This window comes from Coregonus clupeaformis, chromosome 3, assembly GCF_020615455.1.
Source record: "Coregonus clupeaformis isolate EN_2021a chromosome 3, ASM2061545v1, whole genome shotgun sequence".
Classification (NCBI taxonomy): Eukaryota; Metazoa; Chordata; class Actinopteri; order Salmoniformes; family Salmonidae; genus Coregonus; species Coregonus clupeaformis.
In genome coordinates this window covers 1,100,130-1,126,203 of record NC_059194.1, presented here as the reverse complement: position 1 = coordinate 1,126,203, position 26,074 = coordinate 1,100,130, and the positions used below count along the sequence as shown (strand labels likewise).

Sequence of the window (26,074 nt, the reverse complement as noted above, 5' to 3'; positions counted from 1 at the left end):
TGGAAATTATTTTACAAATAGTAATATACATAACCAGAAATAACCATTTGGTGTCCATGAAATCCACTAAATCAAATCGAATTATATTTGTCACATACACGTGTTTAGCAGATGTTATTGCGGGTGTAGCGAAATCCAGACTAAATGCAGTTGATTTGAACATTTCTAGGAGATACAAAAATGCGAACTGTGTAAGTTGTTTCTTTGGAGAAGCTTGAAACGGTAGTGTGAATAGTGAAGGGGGCGGTCGGGAGAGGAAAAGAGAAGAGAGAGTGGGTAGAGACTGAGGGCGGGCAAAACTACTGAGCATCAAACCGTGGAGGATACAGACATACTGGTTGGTTGGGGACCAAGAGAGCCACCGCCTGATGCTCCAAGGTTTGTAAAACAACTAATATAACGCAGCCTTTCTCCGTTCAATTCATTTTGAGGATCAGGCGTTTACCATAGCTGGAACACGTTTTGACTTTTCCACTCGCCTGGCGCTGAAACCAGCTAGGCTACTGGTGTTGCGAACTGTAGTCGACGATGGAGAGAGGGTTGGGCACTCGCTGGTTTCAAGGCGTGTTGAGCTGTTAGTTTCAGCACCATGTTGGAAGAAGACAAGCGGGCTCGTGGTTGTTGCCTATTTTACCGCCATATCTAGCCGAAGGTGGGGAAAATGTGTGTCCTCCTCAAAGCTATTGAGCGCGGTTGAGAAAGGAGAGATGCGTGTGTTGGCGCTGTTTTTCCTCAATGGGCGGTTGTTGTGCAAGCATTAGATAGTCTACTGATACGCTCTATTCGATGAGCGATTGGTCTGAACATGTATTGTGATGTTCAAGTTATAAATGCATTTTATATAGGTATGTTGTATGAGTAGACCAGTGTGTTTTTGTTGAGGGTGTAGGTTACCAGTCTGTTGAAATGGACCAGATCTCAGGTTATGGACACCTTAAATATTTGATGTGATGCTGAATTGATTAGCCTAAATATGCATGCTATATGCACTCACACTGTGTGTGTGTGTGTGTGTGTGTGTGTGTGTGAGTGAGTGTGTGTGAGAGAAAGATATACAGGCTACAGAAAAGTTCAGGACACTGGTCCACCAATTAGACCATGTAGAATGCTTGTTGTTGAGAACTAAGGGATGGATGACTTTTACAGTCAGTGTCAGTGTTTCACCATTAGCCTACCAATGGTAATACTTTCGACAGTTGCTTATAGCTGAAGCAACATCCTCCAGCCATGCATGTACAGTAGCCTATCAGAGCTTGGAGGCAGCCAACCCTACAGTTCAATCATGTAACTCTCATTCATGTTAAGTGCGAGAACCTTTTGGATAAAGATTTCATAATATTCAGTGAGCTCATCCACACCCTTTCAATCACTTTTAAGACTACATAGATTGCCTTCTATACATCCAATGCTAAAATAACACACATTTACATTTACATTTTAGCAGACGCTCTTATCCAGAGCGACTTACAGGAGCAATTAGGGTTAAGTGCCTTGCTTAAGGGCACATTGACAGATTTTTCACCTAGTCGGCTCGGGGATTAGAAGCAGCGACCTTTCGCGTTACTGGCACAACGCACCTACAGTATATGTTGTAATATTCGTATAGCTGTAATACTAGCCTCCAGCCGCCAGCAGATGCTGAGGAGAAAATGCCACCCAGGCTTGCCTGTCACCTAGTTGGAAGGAGATTAATCGTCTTGTCAATAGCGGGCTGTAGATGACAGATGTGGAGATGGTTTGACGATTCCTGTGTGCGTTATGTTCTGTTAGCAGTGTAGCAGAGGAGAGAGAGGGGGAGAGTGGGAGAGAGAGAGAGAGAGAGAGAGAGGTGGAGAGAGGGGAGAGAGAGAGGGAGGGGAGAGAGAGAGAGGGGGGAGAGAGAGAGAGAGAGAGAGAGAGAGAGGGGAGAGAGAGAGAGAGAGAGAGAGAGAGAGAGCGAGCGAGAGAGGGGAAGAGAGAGAGAGAGAGAGGGGGGGAGAGAGAGACACAGAGAGAGAGAGAGGGGGGAGAGATTGAGAGAGAGAGAGAGAGAGAGAGAGGAGAGGCTAGCCTAGTTGCAGGCAGGGACTGAGCTTCTAATCTATCTGAAATGGTATGCTGATGGTCCCTAAGAACTTTGTTTATATAGGTTCTAATCTATCTGAAATGGTATGCTGATGGTCCCTGCGTACTTCATGCTGGCTCAAAGGATGTTAACTCTGGGATTATATTTTGTTGTCAGACTGTTCTAGCTGTAAAGTGCCTAGACCCTTGATACGTACACCTGAAAATACACACACGTTTATTGCACGCATGTAGGCACACACACGCACACACACACACACACACACAGACACACACACACACACACACACAGACACACACACACACAGACACACACACACACACACACAGTAAGATACACTGTAGTGACATCATATGCACTCTCAGACAAGCTGAGATAATCAAATGATGATGATGGGTGGTGTTGGCATACCCTCGAAATGCTCAATTATTGTATCCACAAGTAGTTAGCAGCACCTCACTAATATTAGCCTTTTTAGTGTTTACAGTAGCCTAACAGTACAGAACAACACCGTTGTTGTTACACTAGGTGTTGCAGATGAGGACGCTGCATTGTTTTAAAGGAAGCTAATTAGACCCCACAGTGTATGTAGAGGGGGGGTTCCCAGGACCTCCCAGTGAGCCTCAACCCATCACCCACTACTCTGCTTTGGCATTTCTCAGCAGGGGGACAATGAGACAAGAAACCGGGGGTTGTTCAATGAGCTGAAACATTCACATTCTTCACAGCACTGCAGATAGAATTGTAATGAATAGAGCAGCTGACATGATGATTCCCCAATTCTACAGGGCAGAAAATCACATCTGTCTGTTCTATGAAATGCATTTCTATCTGATTATTCTGTGATGCTTCCAGTTGAAGCTACAAAAACATGGTGCTTGCCTACGGAGCTGTGAGGGGAATGGCACCTCCTTACCTTCAGGCTCTGATCAGACCCTACACCCAAACGAGGGCACTACGTTCATCCACCTCTGGCCTGCTAGCCCCCCTACCTCTACGGAAGCACAGTTCCCGCTTAGCTCAGTCAAAGCTATTCGCTGCTCTGGCACCCCAATGGTGGAACAAGCTCCCCCATGACGCCAGGACAGCGGAGTCACTGACCACCTTCCGGAGACACTTGAAACCCTACCTCTTTAAGGAATACCTGGAATAGTATAATAGTAATCCTTCTACCCCCCCTTTACTACCACTGTCTTTTGTCTAAACTAACACCTGACTTATTTCACCTGCTAGCACTGACTTGTTTAAAGAAATGTACTTATTGTGATCGAGATGTAGTTGTCCCTGATTGCACTGACTTTGCTCACAGCTGCTTGTTTGAAGAAGTGTACTTACTGTGATCAAGATGTGGTTGTCCCACTGTCTATCCTAAGTTGAATGCACCAATTTGTAAGTCGCTCTGGATAAGAGCGTCTGCTAAATGACTTAAATGTAAATGTAAATGTTGTTCCTTCCTGAACAGACCCCAGGAACCTGGTTCTGAGGTCACTGATAGGCCACTTACCGGCCAGCAGCACTTGGCTTTCTCTCTTTTATTTCACTAGAGGAGGAGAAAACCCATCGTGGGCTCATTGAACCACTCCCAACAAACAAATTAGCGCCACAGTACAATACCAGACAGATGACTGATGTGTGTTGTTGATAAGCACTTCCCTGACAGACTATGGGCCTCACTCTGATAGGTCTAGCTACGATGGGCCTCACTCTGATAGGTCTAGCTAAGATAGGCCTCACTCTGATAGGTCTAGCTAGGATAGGCCTCACTCTGATAGGTCTAGCTAGGATAGGCCTCACTCTGATAGGTCTAGCTAAGATAGGCCTCACTCTGATAGGTCTAGCTAGGATAGGCCTCACTCTGATAGGTCTAGCTAGGATGGGCCTCACTCTGATAGGTCTAGCTAGGATGGGCCTCACTCTGATAGGTCTAGCTAGGATAGGCCTCACTCTGATAGGTCTAGCTAGGATAGGCCTCACTCTGATAGGTCTAGCTAGGATAGGCCTCACTCTGATAGGTCTAGCTAGGATAGGCCTCACTCTGATAGGTCTAGCTAGGATAGGCCTCACTCTGATAGGTCTAGCTAGGATGGGCCTCACTCTGATAGGTCTAGCTAGGATAGGCCTCACTCTGATAGGTCTAGCTAGGATAGGCCTCACTCTGATAGGTCTAGCTAGGATGGGCATCGCTACGATGGGCCTTGTGGGAGAACTAATGACTGCTGAGTCATGTCCTCATCTGGCTGTTTGGACTGTAGGCGGCAGGTAGCTTAGTGGGTAAGAGCGTTGTGCCAGTAACCGAAAGGTCGCTGGTTCTAATCCCCGAGCCGACTAGGTGAAAAATCTGTCCATGTGCAAGGCACTTAACCCTAATTGCTCCTGTAAGTCGCTCTGGATAAGAGCGTCTGCTAAATAATGTAAATGTTAATGTAGGCTCGGCCCTAATTTATGTGTTCTCTGTTACCTGGAGTTGCATGGCAAATGGACCAGGAACACAAGGAAAGGACTAGTCAGCCCTTCCCCCTATCTCTGTTACAGTGTCCAGAGGACTGACTTTTTAATGAGTGATAGAATAATGCTATAGTATCCATGTTTGGTATCTATCCGAAACTTGTTCACTGAGGATAACTCTGATGCTGTCTATATGGATGTATGATCTCTGTGGTAACTTGTATCTGTACAGGGTGAACTCTAAATTACTCTCAAGGAGGTTCTATTGTCCTCTCAGGAATTCTGTCTCATTTACATTCGGTCTCATCCCCCACACATGCTCTTAGATGCTGTGACACCCTGTGGAGATTGGGCCTTGATGGTCAGGTTACACTGTAAACGTAGTATCGTTTGATTGGTCAAAGGTAGTTGGTTTTGGGTTGAAAGGTTACACCTTCAGATGTTATAAATGGTATTAAATACCTTTGTTCTCTCTCTTATCCTGTATCCAGTCCATGGAGGAAGGTTGTACGATCAATTCTAATTTCTTAGGCTTCTAGAACTCTGTCCTAGTAAGCATCTCTTTGTTTATGCTTTGTCCTGTAAGTTAACCTCAGGATCTATATGCTTGGAATAAAGCCTTGTAATGCTTGTTAATGCTCGTAACTTAAGCTTTTTACCTTGTATGTGAATCCATTCATTGTACAATGTTAATTAAATATCTGCCTTTGATATAGAACATTCTCAGACCCATTTTTTCTAGTCTACGTCAACTCCTTGCCTAATGCTTGCGTGTATATTTTAATTATCTTTATGGAGTCAGATAAACCTTTTAATAGGCTAATTGCTTAGTCTTATTACGAGTCACATATGAGGTATTTATAATATCATATATATATTGTAAACACAAATATTACTGCCCACTACAGTAAATGGTGACCCCGACATGATATATAATTAGGAACTTGTGGGTTATATTGATAACTTTGGAAGTACGGTAGATGGCGACTGGATAATTTTGAGTATTATTCATTACTTTGAAGGTCCGGTCCGGGTGAGTTTATGTAGAGCAGGACTGCCCAACCCTGTTCCTGGAGAGCTACCGTCCTGTAGGTTTTTGCTCCAATCCTAATCTAGCACACCTGATTCTAATAATTAGCAGGTTAATGAGATGAATCAGGTTAGTAACACCTGGGGTTGGAGCAAAAACCTACAGGAGGGTAGCTCTCCAGGAACAGGGTTGGGCAACCCTGATGTAGAGGATTGCCGCGTCCTTCAGTGTTGCACCCGCGGGTCCGTAGGAAGTTTTGATTATTTATTCCATTAGACTCCCTGATATATAACAAATACGTAGACTACGCAATGGATAAGGTGCAAGCTACAGACCTTTTGAAGTTGAGGAAATCTCGTATTCATGAGTTGGCTCAAAAGCGAATAAAAAAAGATAAGAATGGTCTTAATACTAATTCGACAACCAATGAAATAATTGATTACTGGCAAACAATTGGCATGCATTAAAAGGAAGCATAGAATAACCCAATTCTAGAGGTTAGTGTGCATTTGCTTAGCGAACACCAAAACAGGGAATTGAAGGGAAACATATGCATTTTGGAACTCTTTTCTGATGAGATGTGTTCAAAAAACATTTATTGGGAAAATAAATATGAGAAATGCTGCCTCCTTAGAGTGAGAGGGGACGCTTTTGAAGCAGCAATGTAAAGTGATAATAAAAGAGTGTCAAGATACTGGAGCACCGGGCTCACAGCTCTGCTCTGAGGCTGACCAGTCAGCACCGAGCCCACAGCTCTGCCCTGAGGCTGACCAGTCAGCACCGGGCCCACAGCTCTGCTCTGAGGCTGACCAGTCAGCACCGGGCCCACAGCTCTGCTCTGAGACTGACCATTCAGCACCGGGCCCACAGCTCTGCTCTGAGACTGACCATTCAGCACCGGGCCCACAGCTCTGCTCTGAGGCTGACCATTCAGCACCGGGCCCACAGCTGTGCTCTGAGGCCCGACCATTCAGGCACAGGTGACGTTCAGACACCGATAGCGGTGTTGGCTTTACAGGCGACTGTGGATTTGTATTTGAACTCCCAGCCTCTGTCCCACTCCTCGTAGACTAGCGAGTCCATTTAGGGCAGTAGCAGCTCATGTTTCAGTCAGAACCTTGACAAACAATGCAGGCGCAGAGTCTGTCACTTCGCGCAAGTTAACATGCAGTGAGGCCACCTCTCACGTAAATGATATTGGACTGTAAGGGTTGGTGTGAGGTGTGACCCAGGTGCGGTGCAGGATAGACAGTAGGCAGTAGGCAGAGATGGTGAAACAAGGATCTTTACTGGTGGTCCCGAAGCCAGGATACAAAATAACGAACTTATCACGATAAAAGAAAGGCGGAGCAAATAAGTCTCCAAAAACTCCTGGGAGCCAGAAATCTTTCTGATTGAGAGGGGGTCAAATACTTATTTCCCTCATTAAAATGCAAATCAATTTATAACATTTTTGACATGCGTTTTTCTGGATTTTGTTGTTGTTATTCTGTCTCTCAATGTTCAAATAAACCTACCATTAAAAGTATAGACTGATCATTTCTTTGTCAGTGGGCAAACGTACAAAATCAGCAGGGGATCAAATACTTTTTTCCCTCACTGTACATGCCCGTCTGAAGTTTGCCAATGAACATCTGAATGATTCAGAGGAGAACTGGGTGAAAGTGTTGTGGTCAGATGAGACCAAAATGGAGCTCTTTGGCATCAACTCAACTCGCCGTGTTTGGAGGAGGAGGAATGCTGCCTATGATCCCAAGAACACCATCCCCACCGTCAAACATGGAGGTGGAAACATTATGCTTTGGGGGTGTTTTTCTGCTAAGGGGACAGGACAACTTCACCGCATCAAAGGGACGATGGACAGGGCCATGTACCGTCAAATATTGGGTGAGAACCTCCTTCCCTCAGCCAGGGCATTGAAAATAGGTCGTGGATGGGTATTCCAGCATGACAATGACCCAAAACACACGGCCAAGGCAACAAAGAAGTGGCCCAAGAAGAAGCAAATTAAGGTCCTGGAGTGGTCTAGCCAGTCTCCAGACCTTAATCCCATAGAAAATCTGTGGAGGGAGCTGAAGGTTTCGAGTGGCCAAACGTCAGGCTCGAAACCTTAATGACTTGGAAAAGATCTGCAAAGAGGAGTGGGACAAAATCCCTCCTGAGATGTGTGCAAACCTGGTGGCCAACTACAAGAAACGTCTGACCTCTGTGATTGCCAACAAGGGTTTTGCCACCAAGTACTAAGTCATGTTTTGCAGAGGGGTCAAATACTTATTTCCCTCATTAAAATGCAACTCAATTGATAACATTTTTTACATGCGTTTTTCTGGATTTTTTTGTTGTTATTCTGTCTCTCACTGTTCAAATAAACATACCATTAAAATTATAGACTGATCATTTCTTTGTCAGTGGGCAAACGTACAAAATCAGCAGGGGATCAAATACTTTTTTCCCTCACTGTAGGTCTCCGATCAGACACTGAGTAGTACTGCTGGACATAGAGAAACTAACAGAGAAAACGGAGCAAGGGAACACAGGGAAGTGAGGGCATAAATACACAGGTGAACAGGTAGACACAGGTGACACCAGGTTGGATACTGATTAGTCCAGCCTGTGAGTGAGAAGGTGCCTAAGGTTGTCGGAGGATGACACCTAGTGGGTCGCTCCGGAACTGCGACCCTCTCCTGTAACATTGGACCATTCCCAGTGCAGACTGGATCATGGCCTGTAAGGAGGACACAAGAGAACCTTTCGAACAGTACGCAGAGCCACTGTGGAAACTTTTCTATCAATATTCTGGCCATGAAACCCCATCATGTGACAATGACATGCTACGGACAATGCTAACACGCAACTCAGGCTCTCACCTGAGTAAAGCGTTAGATTTGGGGGGTCCTGCAGATAACACATGCCAAGGAATTGTTACATGGGCCACTAATATTGAATCTAAGACAGGATATCCTAACCAGGCATGTTCTGTTGCATCTAGCTATGTTCTCCCTAAACAGCGCACTAAACAGTGTACAGGTAAAAGTCAGTAAATTAGAATATTTTGAAAAACTTGATTTATTTCAGTAATTGCATTCAAAAGGTGTAACTTGTACATTATATTTATTCATTGCACACAGACTGATGCATTCAAATGTTTATTTCATTTAATTTTGATGATTTGAAGTGGCAACAAATGAAAATCCAAAATTCCGTGTGTCACAAAATTAGAATATTACTTAAGGCTAATACAAAAAATGGATTCTTTAGAAATGTTGGCCAACTGAAAAGTATGAAAATGAAAAATATGAGCATGTACAATACTCAATACTTGGTTGGAGCTCCTTTTGCCTCAATTACTGCATTAATGCGGCGTGGCATGGAGTCGATGAGTTTCTGGCACTGCTCAGGTGTTATGAGAGCCCAGGTTGCTCTGATAGTGGCCTTCAACTCTTCTGCGTTGTTGGGTCTGGCATTCTGCATCTTCCTTTTCACAATACCCCACAGATTTTCTATGGGGCTAAGGTCAGGGGAGTTGGCTGGCCAATTTAGAACAGAAATACCATGGTCCGTAAACCAGGCACGGGTAGATTTTGCGCTGTGTGCAGGCGCCAAGTCCTGTTGGAACCTGAAATCTCCATCTCCATAGAGCAGGTCAGCAGCAGGAAGCATGAAGTGCTCTAAAACTTGCTGGTAGACGGCTGCGTTGACCCTGGATCTCAGGAAACAGAGTGGACCGACACCAGCAGATGACATGGCACCCCAAACCATCACTGATGGTGGAAACTTTACACTAGACTTCAGGCAACGTGGATCCTGTGCCTCTCCTGTCTTCCTCCAGACTCTGGGACCTCGATTTCCAAAGGAAATGCAAAATTTGCTTTCGTCAGAAAACATGACTTTAGACCACTCAGCAGCAGTCCAGCTCTTTTTTTCCTTAGCCCAGGTGAGACGCTTTTCGCGCTGTTTCTTGGTCAACAGTGGCTTGACACGAGGTATGCGGCAGTTGAAACCCATGTCTTTCAAGCGTCTCTTGGTGGTGGATCTTGAAGCCCTGACTCCAGCAGCTGTCCACTCCTTGTGAATCTCCCCCACATTTTTGAATGGGTTTTTTTTTCACAATCTTGACTAGGGCGCGGTGATCCCTATCGCTTGTACACTTTTTCTGACCACAGTTTTTCCTTCCCTTTGCCTCTCTATTAATGTGTTTGGACACAGAGCTCTGAGAACAGCCAGCCTCTTCTGCAATAACCTTTTGTGTCTTTCCCTCCTTGTGCAATGTGTCGATGGTCGCCTTTTGGACAGCTGTCAAATCTGAAGTCTTCCCCATGTTTGTGTAGGCTTCAGAACTGGACTGAGAGACCATTTAAAGCCCTTTGCAGGTGTTTTGAGTTAATCAGCTGATTAGTTTGTGGCACCAGGTGTCTTCAAAATGTAACCCTTACACAATATTCTAATTTTGTGACACACGGAATTTTGGATTTTCATTTGTTGCCACTTCAAATCATCAAAATTAAATGAAATAAACATTTGAATGCATCAGTCTGTGTGCAATGAATAAATATAATGTACAAGTTACACCTTTTGAATGCAATTACTGAAATAAATCAAGTTTTTCAAAATATTCTAATTTACTGACTTTTACCTGTACTCACTGCAAACGAACGGGACAACGTGTTGGGATCTGGGGAGGGGTCATCCCCCAAGGCATTACAGCCAAGGTGTACACTCTTACACTTCCAGTCAATGTACTGCCTGTCACAGGATGGGTCTAGCATCGAAGTGTTGGAACCTTGGATTTGGGAATCCACCTTTCCTTATGCGTCTTAAACTAGACACAGAGGAAATGTTTCAGACTTGAATAGGACTTGTCTGTCCCTGGTGGTGTCTTCCTATAGCAACCAGACAGGCCAAGCTACAGAGCTCAGCTATTTTCCCTATTCGTTTGAAACTCTAATTTTTTTGGACATTTTTTGTCATTTAGCAGACACTCTTATCCAGAGCGACTTACAGTTTAGTGAGTGCATACATTATCATACTGGGCCCCCCGTGCATACATTATTATTTATTTTTTCATACTGGAATCGAACCCACAACCCTGGCGTTGCAAATGCCACGAGCTACATCCCTGAGCTACATCCCTGAGCTACATCCCTAACACGAATAGCAAGTTTTAACCTGCAGTGTACAACGCGATCATCGGACAGACCACCGTGTTTTTTGGAAACAACCGCAGTTTATTATTACAACTGCGGTTGTCTTGTTTGAGCATAGGACAGGTTTCAACTTTAGCTATTACAAGGTATTGACATTCTCTCCAGGGGTGATGTGAGCAGGTAATTATAGATCACATTATCCTGCAAATCCCTCTTGGATAAATATCTTGACTTGTTTGAGAAACGGTGCAGACTCTACCCCAATGTTTTAAACTCCAAAGTGCAGTTGCTTGGCGCTCAGACGCTCGGACTAACTGTAATTCTAACCTAGCCAGGTAGGCTACTACAATGTAGTCTCAAACATATGTTTATAACATTTAACCGTTTTAATCTTGTGTGGTAATCAGTTGTGTTAGATTTCTGAGTGTGATTTCTATTCCTATGCATAGTGCATAAGGCCCATCTGATATGTGAAGATGTGTGTGAATTGTGAGTTTGGTTCCACACCTCTGCTAGCCAGTGGCTAGTGTAACCGGTGTGAAATGGCTAGCTAGTTAGCGGTGCGCGCTAGTAGCATTTCAATTGGTGACGTCACTCGCTCTGAGACCTTGAAGTAGTTGTTTCCCTTGCTCTGCAAGGGTCGCGGCTTTTGTGGAGCGACGGGTAACGGTGCTTCGAGGGTGACTGTTGTCGATGTGTGCAGAGGGTCCCTGGTTCGAGCCCAGGTAGGGGCGAGGAGAGGGACGGAAGCAACACTGTTACACTAGCTAGGTGGCTGTTTATTGATAGGCTATACAGGATGGTCTAAGGTCATTGATAGGAGTTTCCTATGTTTACATTTATTTGCTTGTTGTTATAATGATGATTGACTCTTTTCCCTTACACAGCAAATATGACATGACCGACTGATTCAATTTCAGATTTTAACTTTTTATGATTCAACCAGTGGATGTTGATTATTTTATCACTGACACTATGGAAAGCTGATTCCTTGGATTAAATTCTTAGCTTTGGTTCGACGTCCCTTTTAATGTGCACGATAAAACGGTATCACGTTGGGCTGGTTTTCCATACCAAACTCAGCTCTCAATATGAAACAGTGGATTGTATTGTGTTGTGTTCCAACTTTTGAACTGACATTGATAGAAGTCCTTGGCCAAGGCAACTCCTTCTCGTTGTCCCATAGAGGCCTGTGTTTGTCTACGTTGTGTTCCATGTCTGTTATGTGTTCCATGTCTGTTATGTGTTCCATGTCTGTTATGTGTTCCATGTATGTTATGTGTTCCATGTCTTTTATGTGTTCCATGTCTGTTATGTGTTCCATGTCTGTTATGTGTTCCATGTCTGTTATGTGTTCCATGTATGTTATGTGTTCCATGTCTGTTATGTGTTCCATGTCTGTTATGTGTTCCATGTCTGTTATGTGTTCCATGTCTGTTATGTGTTCCATGTCTGTTATGTGTTCCATGTCTGTTATGTGTTCCATGTCTGTTATGTGTTCCATGTCTGTTATGTGTTCCATGTCTGTTATGTGTTCCATGTCTGTTATGTGTTCCATGTCTTACTTATTGAATGTTTCTGTCCTGACTGTAGGCTCAGCCCTAATTTATGTGTTCACTGTCACCTGGAGCTGCATGGCAAATGGTCCAGGAACACAAGGAAAGGACAATGCCAAAGGACTAGTCAGCCCTTCATATATACTGTACTGTATATACACATGTCAAATATTACTGGCCACTACAGGCCAACCAGGGAAGGAGTTCTCTGACGGGATGACTAGTTATGGAAACAGAGGACCAGCTGGTGCCGATTCGCTCCTTCGTCTTCCCTTTGGCCCCTGTACCCCTTTCATGTTAGCAGATCTGAATGGTCTGACTATATACTGACAGGGTGACTGGTCAGCAGCTAAGGAGGGTCAGTCCTGGTCAGTCCCTGGATGGGAGACCAGCTGCTCCTCTCCTCTCTGACCTGGTCTGGTCCTCCTCCTCCTCCTCCTCCTCCTCCTCCTCCTCCTCCTCCTCCTCCTCTCTGACCTGGTCTCCTCCTCCTCCTCCACTCTGACCTGGTCTCCTCCTCCTCCTCCTCCTCCTCCTCCTCCTCCTCCTCCTCCTCCTCCTCCTCCTCCTCCTCCCTCCTCCTCCCTCCTCCTCCTCCTCCTCCTCCTCCTCCTCCTCTCTGACCTGGTCTCCTCCTCCTCCTCCTCTCTGACCTGGTCTCCTCCTCCTCCTCCTCCTCCTCCTCCTCCTCCTCCTCTCTGACCTGGTCTCCTCCTCCTCCTCCTCCTCCTCCTCCTCCTCCTCTCTGACCTGGTCTGTCCTCCTCCTCCTCCTCCTCTCTGACCTGGTCTCCTCCTCCTCCTCCTCTCTCTCTCTCTCTCTCTCTCTCTCTCTCTCTCTCTCTCTCTCTCTCTCTCTCTCTCTCTCTCTCTCTCTCTCTCTCTCTCTCTCTCTCTCTCTCTCTCTCTCACTGCCTGTAGCTGATGTAAGAAGTGGTTGTCCTGGTAACAACCCCTTAGACCTGTTGCTGTAAAGCTACCTGGCTTGTTTCAGCCAAACCGAGTGCTATAGGAGGGAAGACAGCTAGGAGCACAGTTATGAGCTTCCTGGCACAGATGCTGTATCCATTGTTTCTCCCCAAATATAGTCTTTAGATTCATCAACCTTTAAAGGAGCGTCACTGAAGACAAGGTGTGTTACAATAACATGGATATAAAAAATGAATAAAAATGACACCAGCCTCTGTTTGCAAAGTGGAGCAAAGAATCAAGCTGTGAAACACTTAACCACCAACCTCCTTATGTCATTGTAGTGTTTGCAATAGTATGTCCAAGATCTTCATGAGGGGAAGAATCTCAACCACCAGCCTGCTCTCTCGCTCTAGCAGTTGGTCCTGGGGACTAGGTTAGTAGTCAAGAGACAGGGAACGTTTTTTCATACCTATGTTATTAGACTCCGCAACCTAGCCTGGTCCCATATCTGTTGTACTGTATGCCACTTGGCTTGACAATGACAATAGGAGTTGGCAAGACAGCACAAACAGATCTGGGACCAGGCTACAAGCAACCCACACAATTACTATAGCACTCCCTACCATGTTTCCTCCCCTACCCTGTTTCCTCCCTACCATGTTTCCTATCCACCCTGTTTCCTCCCCACCCTGTTTCCTCCCTACCATGTTTCCTGTCCATCCTGTTTCCTCGCCAACCTGTTTCCTCCCTACCATGTTTTCTCTCGACCCTGTTTCCTTGCTAACCTGTTTCCTCCCTACCCTGTTTCCTCCCTACCTTGTTTCCTGTTCCTGTTTCCTCACAACCCTGTTTCCTCACTACCCTGTTTCCTCCCAACCAAAGTGCATTCCAACCAAAGTGCATTCCAACCAAGGTGCATTCCAACCAAAGTGCATTCCAACCAAGGTGCATTCCAACCAAAGTGCCTTCCAACCAAAGTGCATTCCAACCAAAGTGCATTCCAACCAAAGTGCATTCCAACCAAGGTGCATTCCAACCAAGGTGCATTCCAACCAAAGTGCATTCCAACCAAGGTGCATTCCAACCAATGTGCATTCCAACCAAGGTGCATTCCAACCAATGTGCATTCCAACCAATGTGCATTCCAACCAAGGTGCATTCCAACCAAAGTCCATTCCAACCAAGGTGCATTCCAACCAAGGTGCATTCCAACCAAGGTGCATTCCAACCAAGGTGCATTCCAACCAAGGTGCATTCCAACCAAGGTGCATTCCAACCAAGGTGCATTCCAACCAAAGTGCATTCCAACCAAGGTGCATTCCAACCAAAGTGCATTCCAACCAAAGTGCATTCCAACCAAAGTGCATTCCAACCAAGGTGCATTCCAACCAAGGTGCATTCCAACCAAAGTGCATTCCAACCAAAGTGTATTCCAACCAAGGTGCGTGGCTCCCATAAACATAGCATGATCAATAATACAAGGGGGAAAAACATCAACAACAACAAGGACAATGTCATCACGGCAGTTAACATGGAGAGCCCTAACTTCAACAACCTCTGCCCCCACCCCCCTACACGATAGATGAAGGGGAGGAGACAGGTTAAAGAAGGATTTTGAAGCCTTGAAACAACTGAGACCTGGATTGTGTATGTTGCCATTCAGAGGGTGAATGGGCAAGACAAACTATTTGAATGCCTTTGAACGGGGTATGGTAGTACGTACCAGGCACACCGGTTTGAGTGTGTCAAGAACTGCAACGCTGCTGGGTTTTTCACTCTCAACAGTTTTCCGTGTCCATCAAGAAAGGTCCACCACCCAAAGGACATCCAGCCAACTTGACAAAACTGTGGGAAGCATTGGAGTCAACACGGGCCAGCATCCCTGTGGAATGCTTTCGACACCTTGTAGAGTCCATGCCCCCGACGAATTGAGGTTGATCTGAGGGCAAAAGGGGGTGCAACTCAAGGTGTTCCTAATGTTTTGTACACTCAGTGTATTTTCTGTTGACATTAATGGACGATATAAATGGGGGAAAAACAAACCGAAATAATATATCAGTGAGCATTTCTACCGTCTCCATTACAGTGTACTGTATCACGTGCCATTGACATCCAGGGTGGCACCAAAGACAGTACAGTATGAAGATGGGGATAAACTGCTTCTCCAATAGAAATCCCCGATCACGCTTATAGGCGATGTCATGGCTACGTTAGATAGCTAAGCTCATGAGCAAAAAACACTTAATCGGGTATAATGGTTGTGTCGCACCGAACTGTGCATGGCCGTCCAATAAAGGGAATCCTTCGATATAAAGTTGTTTTTGATGAAAATGTGTCAGTTTATCGCTTTTGCAAGGTTGCAGTACTGACAGGTTCAGCTAGTTAAGACATTGGCTAGGTTTTGCCTTTAGATTTCGAGAAAATGTGCAACTAAGGACACATTTTTTTTCACTTATCTCATTGACTTGCCAAACCCCAAACCCCGGCCTGGTATGCAGAGTGTACTTTGCGTTCCCAGAAATCTTGCGATGTAAACCTTCAGGTTTAGAAACTCTGTGGTGGCACAGGTCAGACATAATTTCCCTGTCTGTTTCATACCCTTTTCCAAGGTCTCTTTGTGTGAAATTACGATGCAAATGAACACGTCTTTATTTATTTTGCTCTTTCAGAAGCAGAAGTAAACCGTGTGTTTTTTCTCCATGATATCCATGTCATTGTTGGTGCTTTGACCAGATGGTACTATTTCACAGGAAACACACAGTAATAGATCTGTCTCAACAGATCTTCTGGTGCCCTCCTCCATTAATTACACAACTCTGTGCAATCTGCTTTTAATAATGTAATCTTTCATCCGTCGTCTCGAGCGCCCTGCAGCTAGCCATGGGGTTCATCTCAAATGGCATCCTTTTTCCTATATAGTGCACTATTTTGACCAGAACCCTATGGACCCTGGTCAAAATTAGTGCACTATAAAGGGAATAGGTGTCATTTGGGACGCAGCCTCTGTGTTCTGGTGGAGAGATACTGTATAGTTTTTACTGATCTTAACTGATTCCGTACAGTAGGACAGCATGAATACATTTGCTCTTGACTGCTCATAGTCCCAACCATATAGAGCAAGGATCAAATCAAATCAAATGTATTTATAAAGCCCTTTTTACATCAGCAGATGTCACAAAGTGCATTATACAGAAACCCAGCCTAAAACCCCAAACTCAAGCAATGCAGATGTAGAAGCACGGTGGCTAGGAAAAACTCCCTAGAAAGGCAGAAACCTAGGAAGAAACCTAGAGAGGAACCAGGCTCTGAGGGGAGGCCAGTCCTCTTCTGGCTGTGCCGGGTGGAGATTATAACAGTACATTGCCATTAAGGCCAGATCGTTTTTCAAGATGTTCAAACGTTCATAGATAATAATAATAATAATAATCACAGTGATTGTAGAGGGTGCAGTCCGACAGACAAATCTGGGTTTGGTGGATGCCAGGAGAACGCTACCTGCCCCAATGCATAGTGCCAACTGTAAAGTTTGGTGGAGGAGGAATAATTGTCTGGGGCTGTATTTCATGGTTTGGGCTAGGCCCCTAAGTTCCAGTGAAGGGAAATCTTAACGCTACAGCATACAATTACATTCTAGACGATTCTGTGCTTCCAACTTTGTGGCAACAGTTTGGGGAAGGCCCTTTCCTGTTTCAGCATGACAATACCCCCTGCACAAAGCGAGGTCCATACAGAAATGGTTTGTTGAGATCGGTATGGAAGAACTTGACTGGCCTGCACAGAGCTCTGACCTCAACCCCATCAAACACCTTTGGGATGAATTGGAACGCTGACTGCGAGCCAGGCCTAATCGCCCAACATCAGTGCCCGACCTCACTAATGCTCTTGTGGCTAAATGGAAGCAAATCCCCGCAGCAATGTTCCAACATCTAGTGGAAAGCCTTCCCAGAAGAGTGGAGGCTGTTATAGCAGGAAAGGGGGGACCAACTCCATATTAATGCCCATGATTTTGGAAGGAGATATTCGACGAGCAGGTGTCCACATACCTTTGTTCATGTATATTATATACAGTGACGGAAAAAAGTATTTGATCCCCTGCTGATTTTGTACGTTTGCCCACTGACAAAGAAATGATCAGTCTATAATTTTAATGGTAGGTTTATTTGAACAGTGAGAGACAGAATAACAAACAAAAAATCCAGAAAAACGCATGTCAAAAATTTTATAAATTGATTTGCATTTTAATGAGGGAAATAAGTATTTGACCCCCTCTCAATCAGAAAGATTTCTGGCTCCCAGGTGTCTTTTATACAGGTAACGAGCTGAGATTAGGAGCACACTCTTAAAGTGAGTGCTCCTAATCTCAGCTTGTTACCTGTATAAAAGACACCTGTCCACAAAAGCAATCAATCAATCAGATTCCAAACTCTCCACCATGGCCAAGACCAAAGAGCTCTCCAAGGATGTCAGGGACAAGATTGTAGACCTACACAAGGCTGGAATGGGCTACAAGACCATCGCCAAGCAGCTTGGTGAGAAGGTGACAACAGTTGGTGAGATTATTTGCAAATGGAAGAAACACAAAAGAACTGTCAATCTCCCTCGGCCTGAGGCTCCATGCAAGATCTCACCTCGTGGAGTTGCAATGATCATGAGAACGGTGGGGAATCAGCCCAGAGGATCTTGTCAATGATCTCAAGGCAGCTGGGACCATAGTCACCAAGATAACAATTGGTAACACACTACGCCGTGAAGGACTGAAATCCTGCAGCGCCCGCAAGGTCCCCCTGCTCAAGAAAGCACATATACAGGCCCTAGCCAATGAACATCTGAATGATTCAGAGGAGAACTGGGTGAAAGTGTTGTGGTCAGATGAGACCAAAATGGAGCTCTTTGGCATCAACTCAACTCGCCGTGTTTGGAGGAGGAGGAATGCTGCCTATGATCCCAAGAACACCATCCCCACCGTCAAACATGGAGGTGGAAACATTATGCTTTGGGGGTGTTTTTCTGCTAAGGGGACAGGACAACTTCACCGCATCAAAGGGACGATGGACGGGGCCATGTACCGTCAAATCTTGGGTGAGAACCTCCTTCCCTCAGCCAGGGCATTGAAAATGGGTCGTGGATGGGTATTCCAGCATGAAAATGACCCAAAACACACGGCCAAGGCAACAAAGGAGTGGCTCAAGAAGAAGCACATTAAGGTCCTGGAGTGGCCTAGCCAGTCTCCAGACCTTAATCCCATAGAAAATCTGTGGAGGGAGCTGAAGGTTCGAGTTGCCAAACGTCAGCCTCGAAACCTTAATGACTTGGAGAAGATCTGCAAAGAGGAGTGGGACAAAATCCCTCCTGAGATGTGTGCAAACCTGGTGGCCAACTACAAGAAACGTCTGACCTCTGTGATTGCCAACAAGGGTTTTGCCACCAAGTACTAAGTCATGTTTTGCAGAGGGGTCAAATACTTATTTCCCTCATTAAAATGCAAATCAATTTATACAATTTTTGACATGCGTTTTTCTGGATTTTTTTGTTGTTATTCTGTCTCTCACTGTTCAAATAAACCTACCATTAAAATTATAGACTGATCATGTCTTTGTCAGTGGGCAAACGTACAAAATCAGCAGGGGATCAAATACTTTTTCCCCTCAATGTATATATACAGTATTATTTAAAAAAAATATTTTTTTAAATATATTGGTCCGCTGGCCTACAAAAGTTGCCCAGTTGCCCATCCCTGATATAGAGATAAAACTATCTGTGTTGTATCGTTGTTTCAACTCTATTCTCCCAACAACCATTACAGCCACTTTACTAGCTTACATGAGAGAGCAGAGACACCATCCATTCTAAACACTATTTCTGTCTTTATTTATGTTATGAAAGGGAGCAATTTAGTATACATACACAGTTATCCTGCCGTAAATCAATACTCATACTTATTTAACTTAGAATATTTTATTAAATTAAATACTCACTTACAAACGCTGCATCGATTTACATATCTTAAATGTCTAGTTTAAGCCAATTACATTTTAATGTTTGGAAATGTTAAATTCTATCCGAATTGAAAGTGCCAAACGCACAATTTTATTTTAATTAAATGGAGAAAAAATATTTGGTGTTCTCAGAATGTAATTCCTATCAGCCCCCTCGATGGTTAATAGAACCACATATAATCAGCTGCATATTGTAATGACCACAGAATTACATAGAACACATAATTATAGGATCGCTATGGTAATAATATACTTGATTCATTTAGAACCCAGTGCTTACTACAGTACTTGAAATAATAATACTTAAATCAAATATATTATTAACATGCTATACATTTTCTACATTCTTAGGAGAAATGTTTCTGTAATATCCGTAACATCCCAGGCTGATCGTTTCCAAAGGAAAATTAAATGGAACCATGTAACCTTCTCTCTCCAGTTTGAGGCTGAGGGCATAATTTATCACCATAGATCCATATGAATAAATGATGGGAAAGTGGCAGCAGAAGGGATCTCAGAGCAGAACAGGACTCCATATAATCAGCAAAGCCTCCTATATATATATATATATATACAGTGGGGGGGAAAAGTATTTAGTCAGCCACCAATTGTGCAAGTTCTCCCACTTAAAAAGAAGAGAGAGGCCTGTAATTTTCATCATAGGTACACGTCAACTATGACAGACAAAATGAGAAAGAAATTCCAGAAAATCACATTGTAGGATTTTTAATGAATTTATTTGAAAATTATGGTGGAAAATAAGTATTTGGTCAATAACAAAAGTTTCTCAATACTTTGTTATATACCCTTTGTTGGCAATGACACAGGTCAAACGTTTTCTGTAAGTCTTCACAAGGTTTTCACACACTGTTGCTGGTATTTTGGCCCATTCCTCCATGCAGATCTCCTCTAGAGCAGTGATGTTTTGGGGCTGTCGCTGGGCAACACAGACTTTCAACTCCCTCCAAAGATTTTCTATGGAGTTGAGATCTGGAGACTGGCTAGGCCACTCCAGGACCTTGAAAGGCTTCTTACGAAGCCACTCCTTCGTTGCCCGGGCAGTGTGTTTGGGATCATTGTCATGCTGAAAGACCCAGCCACGTTTCATCTTCAATGCCCTTGCTGATGGAAGGAGGTTTTCACTCAAAATCTCACGATACATGGCCCCATTCATTCTTTCCTTTACACGGATCAGTCGTCCTGGTCCCTTTGCAGAAAAACAGCCCCAAAGCATGATGTTTCCACCCCCCATGCTTCACAGTAGGTATGGTGTTCTTTGGATGCAACTCAGCATTCTTTGTCCTCCAAACACGACGAGTTGAGTTTTTACCAAAAAGTTATATTTTGGTTTCATCTGACCATATGACATTCTCCCAATCCTCTTCTGGATCATCCAAATGCACTCTAGCAAACTTCAGACGGGCCTGGACATGTACTGGCTTAAGCAGGGGGACACGTCTGGCACTGCAGGATTTGAGTCCCTGGCGGCGTAGTGTGTTACTGATGGTAGGCTTTGTTACTTTGGTCCCAGCTCTCTGCAGGTCATTCACTAGGTCCCCCCGTGTGGTTCTGGGATTTTTGCTCACCGTTCTTGTGATCATTTTGACCCCACGGGGTGAGATCTTGCGTGGAGCCCCAGATCGAGGGAGATTATCAGTGGTCTTGTATGTCTTCCATTTCCTAATAATTGCTCCCACAGTTGATTTCTTCAAACCAAGCTGCTTACCTATTGCAGATTCAGTCTTCCCAGCCTGGTGCAGGTCTACAATTTTGTTTCTGGTGTCCTTTGACAGCTCTTTGGTCTTGGCCATAATGGAGTTTGGAGTGTGACTGTTTGAGGTTGTGGACAGGTGTCTTTTATACTGATAACAAGTTCAAACAGGTGCCATTAATACAGGTAACGAGTGGAGGACAGAGGAGCCTCTTAAAGAAGAATTACAGGTCTGTGAGAGCCAGAATTCTTGCTTGTTTGTAGGTGACCAAATACTTATTTTCCACCATAATTTGCAAATAAATTCATTAAAAATCCTACAATGTGATTTTCTGGATATTTTTTTCTCATTTTGTCTGTCATAGTTGACGTGTACCTATGATGAAAATTACAGGCCTCTCTCATCTTTTTAAGTGGGAGAACTTGCACAATTGGTGGCTGACTAAATACTTTTTTCCCCCACTGTATATAAAGACAGGTCTCAAATTTTAGTGAAGTAATTTATCAAACTGTTATGTGGGCTTGGTATGGGTCTCTAGTTATCTTACATAATTGCATTTCTAATACTCTCTGCAACACTAATATGAAGTGTACAGTAACAACATAATATATCATGTTGATCAGACCTTATTCATTCAACATGTTTTGTGTTTTTCAATAGGACTTTGGTGTAGCAGATGGTAGATAGATCAATAAATGTAATACATATTCAGATGTCATGTTCTGTGATCTGAGCTCATTTTTCAAACAGATTAATCTTTCATTACAACAATGATTCATTGTGGCATGGTGGTTTACCTAGAAGAACAATTTAAATACGTCAACCCTGTTGTCCTCTAAGAGGGCTTTCACACCAAATTGTTTTGGAGCGTTTTTTTTCCAAACTCTGGCACATTTTCCCCCTTAAGTCCAGCCCATTAAACAACAATAGTAAAACATATATATATATTCTTTTTAAATTAACCAATCCACCACCTCTTTTTAAGTGGGAGAACTTGCACAATTGGTGGCTGACTAAATACTTTTTTCCCCCACTGTATATATATATATATATATATATATATATATATAATAGCTATTAACTTAGCTCTAATTAGAGGTCCACAGCAAAGCTGTGAAACCTATTGTTGTTCTTAGGCCTAGAGTCAATAAAATCAAGCGTTAACAAGCGATATCCGAGACCCACATAGCTCATGTTTTGGCGGTGTTGGAGGGGGAACTGCGTTGGAGCTGTCAAATCGGTGAGCAGCTGCTCTTGTGATCATTGCCACGAAGCCACACCCGTCCCACTCGCGTTAGAAGTTCAGAATGAGGAGGTGAAGGCTATATTTTTCTCCCAGCGCTGCTGACGAATATATATATTTCCACTCATACAGGAGTAATAAAGGCCCAGTGCATTAATTTGGTGAAGAAACATATTTTTTTATTTAAAATAAAAAATATTTATGAGGGGGTGCTGCAGCACCCTGAGCATATAGAACTAGAAATAACGAGGATTTCTATCAGCCTAATCAAGGTGTCGATTACATCACACATTCCAGTGTTCCAACTTGTAAACACGGCTGTATGGGATTCCTACTAATGCTGTATGGGATTCCTACTAATGCTGTATGGGATTCCTACTAATGCTGTATGGGATTCCTACTAATGCTGTATGGGATTCCTACTAATGCTGTATGGGATTCCTACTAATGCTGTATGGGATTCCTACTAATGCTGAATGGGATTCCTACTAATGCTGTATGGGATTCCTACTAATGCTGTATGGGATTCCTACTAATGCTGTATGGGATTCCTACTAATGCTGTATGGGATTCCTACTAATGCTGAATGGGATTCCTACTAATGCTGTATGGGATTCCTACTAATGCTGTATGGGATTCCTACTAATGCTGTATGGGATTCCTACTAATGCGACTCCGTGCAGCCAATGGAAATATCCATAATAGCTATAATGCCAGGAGCTGCTTATGGATTTGACACAGTTCCACCTCTGACACCGTCAAAACACCAGCCATGCGGGTGTCGGCTAGCACAAATCAAAAAATTTAAAAGATTTAAAAAAAATCCATGACATGGTAAAATAACTCCAGCATAGATTGATAACTTATTTTCTAATTTGGCACACAGAAACTAGATGACATGAGTAACTTAGTCCCAAAAAATGGCACCAATTGGCCTATAGGTGGCGCTGTTATAAGCAGTCTCACTTAAACCCTCATATCCGCTGCCCCGTTTCAACTAGAGCAGTGGTATTCAAACTTTTTCATTGGGGACCCCATTTTTCCCCAGCAGAATTTCTCACGAACCCACCCCAAATCTAATGACACAACCTTCAAATCTGTAAATTTCTATTTTTTTCATCAACAAATAACCTTCAATTCATAGAATTTTTTAAATCTTTTATCAAAATGAAAAGAAACCAATGAATACATTTACTCAATAACATTTTATTTGTCTAATTATCTTTCTCAAAAATGTTTATATATTGTCCCATACAATAATCTGTACTCTTACTTTTTTGTTCCTAAAAATATATATATATATATTTGGCGACCCCACTGCAGTTCCCCTGTGACCCCCGACTTTGAATACCACTGACCTAGAGACTTGAAACTTTGTATGTCTTTCCTCATGCTCAACAGATTTGCCTCAAGAACCCATATGGTCCATTTTCTCCATCTTGGATATTTTGGAAAAATTCTTCTCATTAACCATAAGTCCAAATAACATGAAAGCTAAGGGATTGGTTAAGAGATTCAGATTTTACGTGTCCATTTAAATCCTTTGTAAATCCACTTCACAATGTCCTATCAACTTGAAACTTTTTAGGGACATTGATATATAACAAACATAAGGGAACTATTAATAGAGTCTGGACTGACTGATTTCCTGGGGTTTGTAGAGTCCACCATCTACACCTGCGTGGAGTTCTACTCTATATCAACAAGCAAACACAATATTAAAAACAGTTGGCTGTTGGCACTATCTCTATTATAATATTGTCCTGTTAACTGGAGATACCTTGCCCAAATGAATAGTGGCAGGGGCTAATGCAGTGAGAGCACTCAGCTCAGTGCTGATACCCTATAGAAAATTGTGCGTCCCAAATGGCCCCTTATTCCCTATATACTGCACTACTTTTGACCAGTGCCTTAAAAGTAGTGCACTATATAGGAAATAAGGTTCCATTTGGGACGCACAATATTCAGGGTTCAGGTCTGGAGACTGGCTAGGCCACTCCAGGACCTTGAGATGCTTCTTACGGAGCCACTCCTTAGTTGCCCTGGCTGTGTGTTTCGGGTCGTTGTCATGCTGGAAGACCCAGCCACGACCCATCTTCAATGCTCTTACTGAGGGAAGGAGGTTGTTGGCCAAGATCTCGCGATACATGGCCCCATCCATCCTCCCCTCAATACGGTGCAGTCGTCCTGTGCAGAAAAGCATCCCCAAAGAATGACGTTTCCACCTCCATGCTTCACGGTTGGGATGGTGTTCTTGGGGTTGTACTCATCCTTCTTCTTCCTCCAAACACGGCGAGTGGAGTTTAGACCAAAAAGCTCTATTTTTGTCTCATCAGACCACATGACCTTCTCCCATTCCTCCTCTGGATCATCCAGATGGTCATTGGCAAACTTCAGACGGGCCTGGACATGCGCTGGCTTGAGCAGGGGGACCTTGCGTGCGCTGCAGGATTATAATCCATGACGGCGTAGTGTGTTACTAATGGTTTTCTTTGAGACTGTGGTCCCAGCTCTCTTCAGGTCATTGACCAGGTCCTGCCGTGTAGTTATGGACTAATCCCTCACCTTCCTCATGATCATTGATGCCCCACGAGGTGAGATCTTGCATGGAGCCTCAGACCGAGGGTGATTGACCGTCATCTTGAACTTCTTCCATTTTCTAATAATTGCGCCAACAGTTGTTGCCTTCTCACCAAGCTGCTTGCCTATTGTCCTGTAGCCCATCCCAGCCTTGTGCAGGTCTACAATTTTATCCCTGATGTCCTTACACAGCTCTCTGGTCTTGGCCATTGTGGAGAGGTTGGAGTCTGTTTGATTGAGTGTGTGGACAGGTGTCTTTTATACAGGTAACGAGTTCAAACAGGTGCAGTTAATACAGGTAATGAGTGGAGAACAGGAGGGCTTCTTAAAGAAAAACTAACAGGTCTGTGAGAGCCGGAATTCTTACTGGTTGGTAGGTGATCAAATACTTATGTCATGCAATAAAATGCAAATTCATTACTTAAAAATCTTACAATGTGATTTTCTGGATTTTTGTTTTAGATTCCGTCTCTCACAGTTGAAGTGTACCTATGATAAAAATTACAGACCTCTACATGCTTTGTAAGTAGGAAAACCTGCAAAATCGGCAGTGTATCAAATACTTGTTCTCCCCACTGTAAGTATTCAGAACCTTTGCCATGAGACTCGAAATTGAGCTCAGGTGTATCCTGTTTCCATTGATCATCCTTGAGATGTTTCTACAACTTGATTGGAGTCCACCTGGGGTAAATTCAATTGATTGGACATGATTTGGAAAGGCACACACCTCTCTTCCTAGAGCTGGCCACCCGGCCAAACTGAGCAATCGGGGGAAAAGGGCCTTGGCAGGGAGGTGACCAAGAACCCGATGGTCACTGACAGAGCTCTAGAGTTCCTCTTTGGAGATGGGAGAACCTTCCAGAAGGACAACCATCTCTGCAGCACTCCACCAATCAGGTCTTTATGGTAGAGTGGCCAGACGGAAGCCACTCCTCAGTAAAAGGTACATGACCGCCCGCTTGGAGTTTGCCAAAAGGCACCTAAAGGACTCTCAGACCATGAGAAGCAAGATTCTCTGGTCTGAAGAAACCAAGATTAAACTCTTTGGCCTGAATGCCAAGCGTCACTTCTGGAGGAAACCTGGCACCATCCCTACGGTGAAGCATGGTGGTGGCAGCATCATGCTGTGGGGATGTTTTTCAGCGGCAGGGAATAGGAGACTAGTCAGGATCGAGGGAAAGATGAACGGAGCAAAGTACAGAGATATCCTTGATGAAAACCTGCTCCAGAGCGCTCAGGACCTCTGACTGGGGCGAAGGTTCACCTTCCAAAAGGACAATGACCCTAAGCACACAGCCAAGACAACACAAGAGTGGCTTCGGGACAAGTCTCTGAATGTCCTTGAGTGGCCCAGCCAGAGCCCGGACTTGAACCCGATCGAACATCTCTGGA

The 26,074-nt window shown here is 44.0% G+C and overlaps 1 protein-coding gene across 1 annotated transcript in view; it reads left to right on the top strand.

Annotated features, from left to right (window-relative positions):
• Positions 1-251: 251 nt before the first annotated feature.
• cplx2 (complexin 2) overlaps positions 252-26,074 on the top strand; it is a 34,650-nt gene continuing 8,827 nt past the window's right edge. Inside the window, exon 1 of the mRNA XM_041856422.2 lies at positions 252-378. The gene's annotated coding sequence lies outside the window, so the exon portion shown is untranslated. The remainder of the gene's footprint in view (positions 379-26,074) is intronic.